Consider the following 14,007-nt stretch of genomic DNA (forward strand, 5'->3'; position numbering starts at 1 on the left):
GGATAAAGTAAGTTTTTTTCAAATTTAACAGATCTCAAATAGTCGGTGTAGAGATTAGGAAAGGATGGACAAACTTTTATTATTAAACTAACTGTCATGACTGACACGTGTCATCGTAACGACATAATTTCAATTCAACGCTTCACGCGGGAGAGTTTTTCACGCCTCACTCCCCGTTTCGAGTCAAGTTGGCACCCCTGTCTTGCGGACGAAAATCTTACCGACCAATAGAGTTCGATTATTTACCGTATGCGAAGTGAGTCGGTCGCAATCGGTACGTCAAGTTTCCGAACAATACAGTATCGACAACTATGTTCAAACTAAATAGTCAACAATTGCACCGCATGTTCCTGTAACTTTGAGAATATTTAAATCGCTACTGCAACGACAACCATTTTATCGGAACTTTTTCGTGACTGTAAAAACAAAAAAAAAAAAAAAAGAAATTTTACCCATAATGCTCCTCTCTTCTCCCCGCTTCGTTCTGCAATGCCAAAAAAAATTCTGAAGCGGAACTCGGGTTACGTATGTATTCCAGGGCGATCCTCTGCTCAGGCCAGGATCACTCCCGGCACCAGATAACGGTACGGAGCCTACGACACCCTCGGGACCGCTCCAGGGTCGTGCAAATGGTCGGCAGAGGAACCCCACCCACTTCTCCTTCTCCTCCTATTCGCAACGGACATTCGAGTCAACGAATACAGACTCGCATCCCTTACTCAGCACTCCTGCGTCAATGACTAGCATCATTCGTCATCGGGACGATTTGGTGATTGCATCGGTTTATATCAATCCTAATTGATCTTCACCGTTCGCACAAGCGAAACTCGTCACTCTGCGCGGGGGTTGAACACCCTTAAGATCTAGTCCGAAATACTCGTGAAATTTTATGATATGATTTGAATTCTGTGTGCGTGAAATTTTTGAACTTGTGAATAACGTAGAAATTGATGAGTGGGAGGAGGTAGTTGGTTGTTTTTCTTTTTTCTTTTTTTTTTTTGTTCTCGTTCTCTTTCCTGTAACCACGCGACACTCTCTGGTGGATGTTGTTCGCGGTGACGTGCATGAAGAGTGATTAACGCATTCCGTAACTGCCTCAGTGGCAGGAGTCGGCTGTGCCGGAGAATGTGTCCCGACGGAGAATATACATCCTCGTTTCCAGGACGGTTTGCTGGTCACTGCACGAGACCTGCTGGTACCGACTTGAGGAGGTTGGTTCACCAAAAATCCTTATAACTTATTAATCATTTTATTACGCGGTTATCGGTGAATGAGTATTTTTCAAATTACCGTATTTATAAGCTACGAAGATCTCTTTCTCAAAGTAAAAAGTACCAGAAGTTGTACAGAAACGGAGCTTGTAGGGATATCGATATTCTTTTTCTTGAAATATTCAACCGTGCCAAAATGATGAAAAATAAGTGTCCGATTAAATTTTGTAAAAAATAATCCTCTCGCTCAAATTAGCTGTGATAGATTGAAATCCAACCAATTGTAAGCTAGTTAACTTTTGGTGAAAGGAATTTTTAGGAAAGCATGAAAGGAAGCAACTTTCTATATAAACTTTCGTTTATAATTTCAATCGCTTTCACCTTCTGTCTTCTTAACGTTGTTAAAAAAGTATGGATTTATGTGGCGTATCGATCAACGTGTCGCGTTGGTTCAACCCTGACGAATTTGACGATCAATTTCGCGGTAATGAAAGGATGGCGAAGCGAAGTTGTTACGCGATTCTCACTTCCCTACGTCTAACTAACCTCCATTTCTATACAATACCTAACGCTCAGCTGTACTCTTGATGTAACATCAAAGAAAACGGGGGATTCTAGATTGCGTTGGTAACATACGTACGTAAGTTGTTACCTTCGGGCATTGGCACGGAACGTACCAAGGAGAATTATTACCCTTGATTCAATTCCTACTTTGAATAAACCGCCAAAGCCGTCGCCGCGTAGCATGCCGGGTAACAGAAGGCTTCGTCTGCCGAATCACGTGCTGACCTAATGATGAGATCCTCATCTCTCTCTCTCTCTCTCAATTCGTGTGCAACTTTGAATATCTCAGACACAGGTTTAATAACCTGGAGAGAGAGAGATATATACTTCGCTTTAATGAAATTATAAACCTACGGATTTCCGTCACGTTGCGTGTAATAACAATTGTTTGTTCATCAGCGGAGGGGCTTAAAATTCTATTTCCGAAAATTGGCGCCTACACTTGCCGATCGCGACGAGTGTGTTTTTTTTTTTTTGTTTTTTTTTGCAACTCGTAACCAAAGCGGGTCTTGTTTTTTAACAACATATTCTTCGATTACACCGGAGTGGAAAAGGGTAAAAAAAAAAAAGAAGAAATTAACGAGGTAGAAAGAAAAGGTGCGAAGAAAATATGAATGATTAATCGCTCGTCTTGCTCGCGTGAAAATATTTTAGAACATATAACCAACTTTGACCCCTGCGACCGTATTATATACTATATAGTATACGTTATATATATATATATTACATAAATGCATGCTGATCGTAGATTCAAAGAACAAAGGGGAATTTTTACTATATCACAAGAACGGACCTGCTAGCCAGAAACCGTAGGACGGTATGGCATATATCTGGACAAGTAAGTGTGATTTACGAGCTTGACGAAGAAAAAGAGCGAACGGCGAAGAAAGTGGGGATAGAGAGAGAATGTAATTTGAACCGAGGAATACGGAAGGTGGAGAGAAGAATGGTGAAATACAAAAAAAAAAAATAAATGACAAACAAACAAATGTCAAATAAATCAAAGAACTTGAGGCGTGTTAGAAACGACTGGACGGGTTTTTATACTCGTGTTATCGGAAAAATCCTACTTCGTTTCGGCTTTAAAGCGTTACTGCGTTGAAAAAAGAGAGAACAAGAAAAAAGGAGTAGAAACAAAAAAAAAAAAAAAAGAAATAAAAAAAAATCAATCGCACAACACCTTGCACGACAAACATTCTCCAACCAGCTGTGAAATTCTTTCTACTTTTCGCCATGTGTATATGTATGTATTACACACACACACACACACACACACACACACACATGTATATATAGCTTGTACACTAACGTCAAATTGTATTGTGCATGTACGTACATACGTATATCTATATGTATGGTGCAGCGGGTGTTCGCGGTACATTTGAAAGCAATTTCCGTTCTCCATTCTTCGGTATATTTTCACGCGTGTAAAATGCAGTAAACGCGCATCGCGATGAAAGCAGCGTGACACAACTGTTGCAGGTGATTTTCTCGAAACGTGGGATTTTCCTTGGGTTGTAAATGCGGGGAAACGAAGTGAGAAAGCGTGTCGGAGAATAACATTGCGTTGACATTTTCCAAAGGCGATACACGCTGCGCGGGGAGACGGACGGAATCGGAAGAATATCGGGATTCGTCGAGTGGAACATTAATTTCGCAAGACAAATGTTTGACGTATCTAAACGACTGTAATGCTACTCTGTCCTCGGACATGCTGGATGGAAGTAGAAGAAAGAAAAAAAAAAAACACAGAAACGCTTCAACGGCAAAGATATTTCGTGCCGTGGATCTAGCAGAGATTCGTTTTTTTTTTGCCCGGATCCCCGGATTTCTTCTATCGTTTCGAAATAAAAAATTATTAAGCCGCCGAGCCAGAAGCCTTGGGAGCAAGCCCAGACTTATCAGCCAGTGGCGATAAACTTTTTCTCAGAAGGCTTTTAACCCTCCGTGGAGAGACGAATAAAAAAAAAAAAAAAAAAAAAATAAGGCACACCCGTCTCTGCTCGTCCAATTTAACGTCGGTTCGTGGAACTTGGCTCGAGTCACAGTTTGGATTTGATTTCATGGAAATATACGATTTTTGTAGAGGAAACAAAAAAAAAAAAAAAAAAAAAACGAAAAAAAAAAAAAGAAAAAAGATGAAGAAGAAGCGAGATCAGCGCGCATTGTATGATCGTTGCGAAGTTTTGACATTGCAACAACTGAACTTTCGTTTTCATTCGAATTCGTGACCAACAACTTTTATCGCTTCGAGGAATACGACTTGTAAGTCGTTAAAATTCAGCTCTGTTTTATAAATGTACATTGGTTTCGATTCTTTTAATTTTATCCGATATAATTACCGGGAAAATCAAAATCAAATCTAATAAAAACACTTCGCCCAATTGATTCTTGGAATTGTTATGCGAGTGACTGTATATTCGAAACAAGTTGATGGAAGAACAGAATTTTATTTATTTTTTTTTTTTTTCCTTACAGAAGAAACTTTATTCGTATTCTGCACGGTGATAAGAAAATGTTTCTCGGTAGTGGTAAAGAAAAAAAAAAAAAAAATTAAAATATCTTTGCTATTTATCAATTTCATTACGAGATAATTGCTCGTGACTGTTACGAGTCGAATTATTTTATATTCGCAAGCTACGAAGATCTTTCCAAAAATATAACACAGTGAAATTATAAACAAAAATTTGGATAAGGATGCTTCGTTTTCTTTTTTGGGTTCATTATAAAAAAAAAAAAAAAAAAAGAAAACAACAACAACAGGTCAAGCTAAAAGTGCAGATCCCGTGTTGTAAAATAACGTGAAAACTGGGACTCCAGCTGCGGAGAATCTCAGGTACAGAGTAATTTTGATCTCCTTAGGTAGCTTACGGGTTAAGCCGGCTAGCGCAACTCGGGCATGATAATCCCGGTCAACATTTCTTGGTACATCCTGTTATACTACGTTGCAGGATATGGTTTAAATTATTATACGTTATACGGTGGAGAAGGGTGAGATAGCGAAAGGGTGGAGGAGGCCTTCACCATTTTGCCCCTTTATCTGAGATTCTCTGTTTACCTTCGAAGGAATCCCCGTGATCCTCGAACCCTGTTGTTGGATCCTCGACGTTCGTTCGTCCGGGAAAACGTTGGTCTTATCTGTGAAATCCCGGAGGTCGGGTGGAACGCCAATCCCGCTCACCTGCGGATCCCCTTCGAGCGCTAGGTTTTTATAGGTTTTTAAAAGCGTTGCTCAACGTTTCGATTGATCAAAATTAACACCTTGCGGCCTGAGTCCCAAATGGTCGTAACATCGGAGGTTACCAGACTTCATACACCCGATGAACGCTTCGCGCCGTGTGTGCAATGTTGGTAATTTTGAGAATTTTGATTAATCGAAATCTGAACCATTCGGTGTTTCGACCATTCGGAATTATGGCCATTCGGTGTTTCGACAATTCGGAATTGTGACAGTCAGGTGTTTCAATTATTCGGAATTATGACCATACGGTGTTTTGACAATTCGAAATTGTGTCTACTCGCCATTTTAACCATTCGGAATTATGGCCATACGATGTGTCGACAATTTCGGATTGTAACCATTCTGCGTTTTAACCATTCAGAATTGGGACCATACAAAATTATGGGTGTTTTGACAATTTGGAATTGCGACTGTTCGGCGTTTCAAACATTCGGAATTATGGCCATACGATGTGTCGACAATTTCGGGTTGTAACCATTCTGCGTTTTAACCATTCAGAATTGGGACCATACAAAATTATGGGTGTTTTGACAATTTGGAATTGCGGCTATTCGGCATTTCAAACATTCGGAATTGTGGCCATACGGTGTGTTGACAATTCCGGATCGTAATCATTCTGCGTTTTAACCATTCAGAATTGCGACCATTCAAAATTTTGGCCATACGTTGTTTTGACAATTCGAAATTGTGTCTATTCGTCATTTTAACCATTCGGAATTATGGCCATACGATGTGTTGACAATTTCGGATTGTAACCATTCTGCGTTTTAACCATTCAGAATTGTGACCATACAAAATTATGGGTGTTTTGACAATTTGGAATTGTGACTATTCGGCGTTTCAACCATTCGGAATTGTGACCATTTCTCGTTTTAATCATTCGGAATTGCGACCATTCAAAATTATGGCCATACGGAACGTTGACAATTCGAAATTGTAATCGTTCAAAATTATGACCACACGGTGTTTAGCCAATTCGAAATTGCGACCATTCGTATTTTTGCTTATTCGGAACTTTCAAGCATTCCATATTTTGATCATTTGGAACTGTGACCGTTCGGAATCTCGACTGTTCCGAGTTTTAACCATTCCGTGCAATGGTCTGTCTTAACTTCGATTCGTACCCGTTTTGTGCGATTACTCACCTGTATTGACACACGTTTCAGTTCCGAGTGAGCGCGGAAATTGTCTCTTTTCTTCCTTCCTTCCCTTCCTTCCTTTCTTTCTTGGTTTCTCCGGATATTCCCCGATGCACGAGCATGCTGTATTGGAAACTGTTGAAAATATCTTACCCCGTAATGTATCGTCCTCGAGATTGGCTCACACTCTCCTCCATCCTCCGACCAAAGGCGCCGGAATATCACCCGGGTACAACCTGTGTATATATCATCCTCTACGTGCATATACATATATATGTACACACGTATAACGTCGCGGAATATTACACCGTCTATGCATGCATACACACGTCCGCGAATCAATGTGCTCAAGCATTGCTCGCCTCCGCGCCTGGAATTGCCAATTTTTCTGCAACCCCGATACGCGACTTATCGATATATCCGGATTTCAGTTTCGGTTATGCAGTCACTGCACGCCGTTTCCTCCACTTCGGTGCGATTCGAAAAAAGTATCCGCTCGCATATACGAATTACCTGATTGAAAATTTTCTCTTGTTTTGGAAAAAAAACATTTACACGTTTTGAAAAAAACCTTGAGACGAGTTAAATATGGTAAAGAATTTTTCGCTTACGCCTAGTAAATTTTATATTCAAATAAAATCCTTTCCCTCTCGTTGCAGACACACAATTCGATAATGTATTATTGATTTTGGGCTCCACGATCGATATATCCATCTGTAAACATATTTTTTGACTATTCCTTATTCGTGTAGCGAGAAATGACGATTTTTAACAGGCGCTTGATTTTTTAATCAACCATCAATGGTTACAATTCAAAATTACTACAGTTTTGTCCTTATTTAAGGTTTCGAAATTTGAAAAATTTGTCTGTCATTGTTAAACCACGCAACTGATTTTACTCGAAAAACGAAGTTTTCAAACACCGCAATTCTGTGCCGACGAAAAAAAAAAAAAAAATCGTTACCTTCGCGAACCTTCCCCTATCAATATATATATATATATCAGCTATTCAAAGTTGACTTGAAAATGAATTTCTACTTGCGACACCTTTATTACATCCTGAATTTTTTGTAAATAACTTTCCGTGCAAGAAAATTTATTATCCGACGTAAAATAGAGATGCTCTTTTTAACCCTCGACGATTTTCGTTTCAAGAAACGACTCACGTCACGTAAGCTTTAAAGCTCGACGCCAAAATCGTTCGATCCTCTGGCAAAAAAAAAAAAAAGTAAATCTTTTCCAATCGTTTCACCGGCAACACGATTTACCTATCATCGTCAATGCACCCAGACAATAATGACAGATTATTTTCGAATGTAAACGCATATTTAAGTATGTGATATATTTTTCTCTTACCTTTCTTTTATCGCAATACTTTTCTTTCAAACTTTGCCTGCAGATAATCTCGAGGTAACAAATTTACTCCCTTCTTCTTGCCAAGGAACAAACACGACGCTACTGAGTTGCGAATAAGGTTGTCGAGAGAGACAGATAGAGAGAAAGAGAGAGACAGAGTGAGAGAGAGAGAGAGAGAGAGAGACGGAGGGTGGATGTATAACCTGGACAAGTGGGTATAATGTACCTATCCCCTGTTACCTTGTACCTACGGATCCTCCACCTTATTCCTTCTACCTATCCGTCTACCAGCCGTCCGCTCAGAAATTCAACCGAGATGTAGCGTTCGGGAAATACATAGATTGAAATTAATGACGCGGGGAACTCTGACGCGATCAATAATTCAACATTTAATACGTCAAAGGTATTCGGCCGGCGCTGCGGGCTTCTCACGCCTCCTCCTCCTCCTCCTCCTCCTCCGCCTCATCCTCCTCCTCCTCCTCCTCCTCCTCCTCCTCCTCCTCCTCCTCCTCCTTCTCCTCCTCCTCCTCCTCCTCCTCCTCCTCATCCTCCTCATCCTCCTCCTCCTCCTCCTCCTCCTCCTCCTCCTCCTCCTCCTCCTCCTCCTCCTCCTCCTCCTCCTCCTCCTCCTCCTCCTCCTCCTCCTCATCCTCCACCTTCTCATCCATATCCAAATGTTTCCTAAGATTAATATAATTCCTCACCCGCCCATTTTTCAAACTCGTGATCAAGTTTTCAAGCAAAATAACGTTGAAAGAATGAAAGGAAGGGAAGAAAAGAAAAAAAAAAAAAAACGCATCACTTCTCACTTCATTCTTGAATTATTTTCGCAAAATTTTTTCTCGGAGCCAGTATTTTCGCGCGACATTTTTCTCGCTATTCGAATCGCAGATTTAATGGTTAAAGTATGCGAATCGATGCCCGTTTAACTGAACGAACGAATTCTATTAGATGGGGGGGGGGGGGGGGGGGGGGGGGGGGGAATTGAAAAATAGCGTAAAACAAGAGACGTATCGATGCTTTCGATATATTTCGTTGATATATGGATATATAATATTTGTTTGTACCCCGTACTAAATTTTATTACGATGACGAATTATGATGTAACACGGTAACGTTCAATGGACGAAAATTTGTACGAGAGAATGAAATACGATGAGTGAGGGGAAAAAAAAAGAATGATAAAAAATGACCGAGAATCGAGAGAGAGAGAGAGAGAGAGAGAGAGAAACAGAATGAAAGCGAAGAACGGAAAGAAACGGTCCACAAAAAATGAGGATCGTTTTAACGAACGTATATAAATAAAATGTATTTATTCATTATCACCGCTTTTCTCTTATCCAGTTGTTCGAAAAACACGTGAAATAAAAATTGGTGAAAAAATTATTCAAACAAACGGGATCACGTCGTTCTCATCTTTTTTTTTCTTTCCGTCTCTCACAAAGCAACAATTTTCCCGACGACAAAATCTGTGCGAGGACATCGATAAGCGGTGCAGAAATAGAAGAAGAGAGACCATACGAAAAAAAAAAATAAAGAAATAAATAACAATACGCAGAGAAAAAGTGATTACAGAAGAAAATACCGGACATGGGCATTAAAACGAGAATAAAGAGAGCAAGAGAGACAGAGAGAGAGAGAGAGAGAGAGAGAGAGAAATTCACATACCGTGAAGCTGGACGGATGTAAAAAAAATATTAACTATTAGGCGGGGTGATGCCCTGCCAATTGTTCCCTCTGTATTCAGCTGTTTCTGCAAGGCTGTGTCCGTTGATGGGGGCATAAACTTTCATGACGTCCCAGTAGGGCATGCCGAAAATAAATGCGGAGCCTCCCCCCCCCCCCCCCCCCCCCCCCCCCGTCACTCTCTCTCTCCCTCTTTCTCTCCTCTCTGGATCTCCGTACGAAAAAAAAATATGAAAAAAAAAAAAAATTCTCCTCGGCAAAATGTGTAACAACCCTCGATCTGCACGCGTCTGCGAACGAAACTAGAACAGAGCAGCTACCTTATGGCCATTTCCATTCCAATGAAAATGACATTTCATAAAAATCGGGGAACCCCGGGCTACCAGGCTCTCTCTCTCTCTCTCTCTATATATATCTATCTCGCTTTCTACTTCTCTCTGCTGCGGTTCAACAGTCTCAGCATATTTGAATAGCGTATAAGATGTGGCAGAATAAAAAAAAAAAACAAAAAAAATGTTCGCGGAAACGCGGACGAGTATAGGCTCTTTATTCTAACTTCAGCGACGGTAAAACAACTCTTCATTTTTAGTAAGAACGAGAACGACTTGGTTGATGTATAAAATTGAAGATTCCGGGAGTGAAAGTGAAAGGGAGAAACGGTGAATGGGGAGAAGTATAAAAAATGAAATAAAAAAAAAAAAAAACAAAAAATTTACCAGACTGCGTTACCGTATATATGCATATGTATGCGTGTATACCGTAATACCGCGTCGAGATAGGATATGGCTTTCTTTCAAATTACTTTTATACCTTCCGTCACATTAAATATCGAGCTTTTAAAACACTCTGATACGCCCTCGTGCGTTATACAACAGCAGTATGTATGCGGAGCTTTATTAATCGTCTAACAAAGACAGGAACTACACACATATTATATTATCATGGTATTTATAATGTATAGCGTGCAGGGGAGGCACGACTATTATATAATGTCGTGATACCGTACATAAATCCTAGCAGATTTTTTTTTTTTTTTTTTTCCTTTTTTTCTCTGCCTTTTTTGTTGCCTTTTTTTTCATTTTTTTCTGGTTTCCTTTATTCTCGTTTTTTCTACTTCGCTGTTCTTGCGATGGAAGGGAAGAAAAGAAATAGAAAAATTACAAGGAAAAGAACGAGCGCGGCAAGCCACAGTGAAAATTAATGGTTGTTGTATATTATATTACATTATATTATATTATATACATATATATATATATATATATATATATGTACGCATTATGTACAAGGCTGAATCAAATGGTTCCCGTTGTTCGTTCTCTCGCTTTCCTAGCTCGCAATAAATCTCCCATTCATTTGTTATGCCTACGGCGGTGTAATAATTCACGGTGGTTGATAATAAACCAGAAAGGGGTTGGTACTCGCACCCCTTCCCATTTGACAATTCGTAAATAGGAGACTTAACGAACAAGCAATGTAATATATACCGATCACTTTGCCAACGGGCCAAATTGCCATGCTGCGGAAATTTTCGGCACCGTATATAGAACAAAACTGTCGAAACTCTGCGCGAAGCAAAATATGGCTGCATGAATAATTTCGAAGATTGGCTTTAGACCGCTTTGGAAAGGAATTTTCATCGCAATGATCTGACCGTGACGTACCGAGATGAGACGGTGAAAGTTATCACTTGGAATGGCCGATTGCGCATGCGCGAAACAATCGAAATCTATTGGACGGCGAGATGATATTGTCGCCAATATTTTCTTCCACAAGGCAGGGGTGCCAACTTGACTCGAAACGGAGCGTTAGATCTCAAACTCTCTCGCGTCAAGTGGCGAATCGAAATTACGTTGTTACGACGACTCGTAACAATCGTCAGCCGTCAGTTAGTCGGTAATAAAAGTGTTCCTCTACCTTCCCGAATCACTGCGTCAACTATTAAAAAACTACTTAACCTCGGAAGAATTTGCGTTACTGACATAACCTCCGTAAGTCGCGATCGAAAGCTTAAAGTGTCGCTGACTTGGCTTGTAAATATCCATTTCGTGACGTCACAAGCATCGACGCCGCTGATTTCATTCGCTTGTTCCGTTAGATCCGACCAATGAAATCACTCGCAAGTCGAGACAGACTTCTTGCGAATCACGAACGGATTCCTGTCATCTAAAAAATATCCTTGTCGAATCTCCTGCCATATTTACCAAAAGCTAAATGATGGAACAGGTTTACCCGAATTACATGTGTGCTTTTATACGTCTTTATCTCCCCGTCGGATGTGAAAGAAATCCTGAAATCGTAGAAGCGGTGAATATTCAACAAGTCGATAGTCCCGATCGGCCATGTTTGATGTGACGTGTTTTTATTTATTTCATCATCGGTCATAATAAACATTATTGGCACTTTTATTCAAGCTACGATTTAAAATTTATCCTAGTCAGATTCATTCCCCGGTACTCGCACGATTCGACAAGAAAATTTCCCCGCTTCTGACGTCACGAGATATATATATATATATATTTTTATATGATATATGACACGCCAGGTCAGCGAGGCCTTAAGTTGGCCAGCCTGTGCTAACAGATGACGACAAGTCTCGCGCATGCGCATTCGAACGCTCAACCTGACAACCTTAGCAGTTTCTTCTCGATACGTATCGGATAAATTATAAGTATAAACGATAAATCAAGGTTTTTTTGTTCGATTCTCCGGTTCGTTCGCTAGGTCGCAATGGATTTGTTGCTTCCACTCGATCCTCCGCGATCGTGAGCATCGTCGAGGCGTGTATAACGAGAAACGAATTCGAAGGCAGAATAAAACCGCGTGTCTCTGCTGTTTGCTGCCCCGATGTAGTCAGGACATTAGAGTTTCGGCTGCAGTTGATGGGCGGACTGCGGATTTTACGTCCCGAAAGTTCTTCTCTCACTGGCTGCTTGCCTGCCTTGGAGCCCGCAAAAATTATGGCGGAGTGATCCGACGGCTCGGTCCTTATCGTCGGCCACCGGGAGAGGGACATTTATCTTTTTCGATAACGATCCGGCTTTTATCCGGCTTCCTTCCTCCCCTGACACCCCCCGATTTCAGATTACGGATGAGATTTACCAATCGGGTGGCTGCGCTACGACCACTCGCCGTATCGCATGCCCCAACGATTTAATTTTATTTGTTTAAACAAACTTTTTGGACAACCCAACCTCCAAACTTTTCCAGGCTCCACTTTACCCATCTCTTCCTCTTACCCATTTACCGTTCAAATGTCTTTCACTGCTCGAAAAGTTTCTCAGCTGCCCGGTGCATGAGTCGTAATTAGGGCGACGAGTACAGGTATAGAATTTGTTGACTTTACCAAACACGGGGAAAGATTCCTCCTTCTTATTTCTGATCCAACAAATAAGTGGTCTGAACATCAATTCATGTTTTTGAGAATGAGAGTATGGCCCGAAGAAATCGTTTGATAAAGAAATATCTACCAATGTTATTTGTGCCAATGAAGTTGAACACGATAGAAACGACAGCAAATTCGAATGTCACAAGCAAATACATTAGACAATTGAATAAAAAAATCTTTTGTTATAATTGGAGATGTTAGAATTGATTAAACTCCGGTGTTTCTGATGCGACGCCAATGTTTTTAGGATCATTTATCCCGGTTCCCGGACCTCCCAGAATCTTTCGTCAAAAACATTTCCAACCCCCATCAAACATGACAAGTTGAATAAACTTTCGAGTGTACAGGGTATATAAAAATTAGCAAACTGTTGTAAAATTTACGACAGTATTATAGTTCGAGTTCACCGACGCCACATTATTGCAGCAGCATCCAGCTTAGCCTCGGTTTCGGAGTAGAAACCATAGACTCCCATGGCTTGGGTTCCCTACGTGCGGTGAACTTTCGGTCTGTGGGTATTAGCCTTGAATTATCTAAGGGCTGGCGTAACACGCTACCTGATGTTACATCGAAACAGACTCCTATACGTAACATAACGGAACGGATTCCGAGCGAGCTTTATGAGCGAATCGCGAGACGCGGGAACGGGCCGAAAGCTGGCCAAACCCAACCGAACTCTACTGAAGCCGTCCCGGATCCTGAACCAGCCGAACCTAACCTGCCCAAAGCTGAACCTACAAACTTCCCGGAAGCTGTACAGAGGTTCGTCAATCTCCTCAACGTGTTTACATGCGTGTTTATCATTGTGCAAACAGCGAGAGGATTACCGCCGTTCCATATTCCGTTGGTGATGTTTGACTTAAAATTTACAAGTTTAATTGTTGTTATCCTTCTTCGTCTTCTTCTTCTTCCATTGCGGAAAGACGTTCGTTCGCTGTTCGGTTGCTGATCGGAGTAGAGTTTTCACCGGTATACTGAACTTTAAAGATTTCTCCACCTCCACTTTCTCACCGGAATGAATGTGTTCGATCTTTGGAAGTACCCGCGACATTCGCAATACGGCACACTGTCAAGGATGTAACGCGTCTTCTCTCAGTCCTCGTAGAAATCGTCGTACATAGTCGGAAGGAAATCTCTGGAGGTTCTTACTTTTAGACGTACCTAACACTGTACAACTTTATCGAATTGTCTTGTCATCTTTCGTTAGGAGTATAAAGTTGAACGGGGAACCATCTTTTTCCAAGCTGGCAATCAAACTTCTTGGAAAACAATCCGGGATACTGTCATGAAAATCGTTCGTCGAAAAATTGATAGCTTCCAATCGTTGGAAAGTATGTGAAACTTGCGACTCCTTTTACCGATCTAGTGTCGTTCGGTTCAGGATAGTTTCAACCCTTGGACCAACCGTCGTTACGTCGCTCTGAA

The 14,007-nt window shown here is 40.9% G+C and overlaps 1 protein-coding gene across 2 annotated transcripts in view; it reads left to right on the top strand.

The window, feature by feature from the left end:
- The window catches only part of LOC107221844, a 110,668-nt gene that overhangs the window by 51,465 nt on the left and 45,196 nt on the right, over positions 1–14,007 (top strand). The window lies entirely within an intron of this gene.

Source organism: Neodiprion lecontei, chromosome 5, assembly GCF_021901455.1.
Source record: "Neodiprion lecontei isolate iyNeoLeco1 chromosome 5, iyNeoLeco1.1, whole genome shotgun sequence".
In the NCBI taxonomy this organism is placed as follows: domain Eukaryota; kingdom Metazoa; phylum Arthropoda; class Insecta; order Hymenoptera; family Diprionidae; genus Neodiprion; species Neodiprion lecontei.